Genomic DNA, 1,342 nt, shown 5'->3' with positions numbered 1-1,342 from the left:
GGGGTTGTTAGTTAGTTAGTTTGTTTGTTTATCTTTATGCGGGAGACTTGAATTCGTCAGTTTTACGATTTTTTAATACAGAAATAATTCTTTGAGTACAAATCATCCACTAAAAATGTCTTTAAAGGAACGCTACTGCATAGGAACGCATGAACCTGAGAGACTCAAATCGCGAATTCAAAAGTAAAGTTTTTTCCCGCATCCGATCCGGACAGTGGGGATTGCCTTGTTAGTGAGACAACTTCCTGGGCCTTCGGCATAATATTATTGTGGTAGGGTGGCCAGTTCCTTTCCACGCCGCCTTTACTTCCCCAACTCGAAGTCAGGTACCCATTACTGCTGGACAGGCAGGAGGGGGCGAAAAAAATCTGTGTCCGAACCGGGGCTCGAACCCGGACTTTCCGCTTCAAAACGGTCACAAAAAGAAACGAAGGAGGCCAAACAAAAGAAAACAAAACCCAAACCTCTGTACATATTGTCGAAACTGTCTAAGACGGCTAATTAATTTCGAAGAGACAAGTCACTGTCTTGGACATGTGGTCGTCTTATACAGTGCCACAATAATGGGAAAAAATGCAAGGGTTTGGGGGGGAGGATAAGAAAGTGGCCATCATGTGTGTTATACAGGTGGTTGTAATAACAAACTCTACTGTACTTCACAATTAAATATTCCCCACGAGAAACTAAGCCTTCCAACGAGCGTTTAGGTTTCTTTTGATAAGAATCTTTGCTGCTACACATAGAAGACATGGGTTCGATTTCTGAAAAGCGAAAGTCAACAAGGTCAAGTATCGCGCGTATTCCATTTTTTCATGGCAGTCCAGGTAGATGCAGAAAATTCCTCCAATAATTTTTAGTTATTTTTTCTTTTTTTCTCGTTTAAATTTTGTCTGTCCGTCCGTCTGTCTTTCTGTTCATCTTTCTTTCTACCTCAAAACAAGAATGTTATTCTTTATATCAGCCAGACACATTATATTTATGTCTTGTCAGCAGTAAAATTTGCAGAAAAGTAGAAATGCACCCTGCATTATCCCCAACATAGTAAGCAAATGCATTATGGGTCAAGGGGTCAGTTTGAACTGCGGTCATCCGGACATAACACTTAGCACTTCATCACTGGCTGTGCGTCACATTCCCACGCTTTGGACATAGATCTGGCTAAATGTTTATGACATTTTATCCGTATACTCAAGTGTTAATGATGATAATGGTGATGATAATTATGATGATGCTGATAATGGTGAAAGATGATGATGACGATGATGATGATAATAGTAACAATAATAATAATGATAACAATACTACTACTACTACTACTACTACTACTACTACTACTACTACT

The sequence above is a fragment of the Aplysia californica genome, unplaced genomic scaffold (assembly GCF_000002075.1).
Source record: "Aplysia californica isolate F4 #8 unplaced genomic scaffold, AplCal3.0 scaffold00819, whole genome shotgun sequence".
Classification (NCBI taxonomy): Eukaryota; Metazoa; Mollusca; class Gastropoda; order Aplysiida; family Aplysiidae; genus Aplysia; species Aplysia californica.
The sequence above is the reverse complement of the archived record's forward strand: the minus strand, read 5'-3'. Positions refer to the sequence as shown.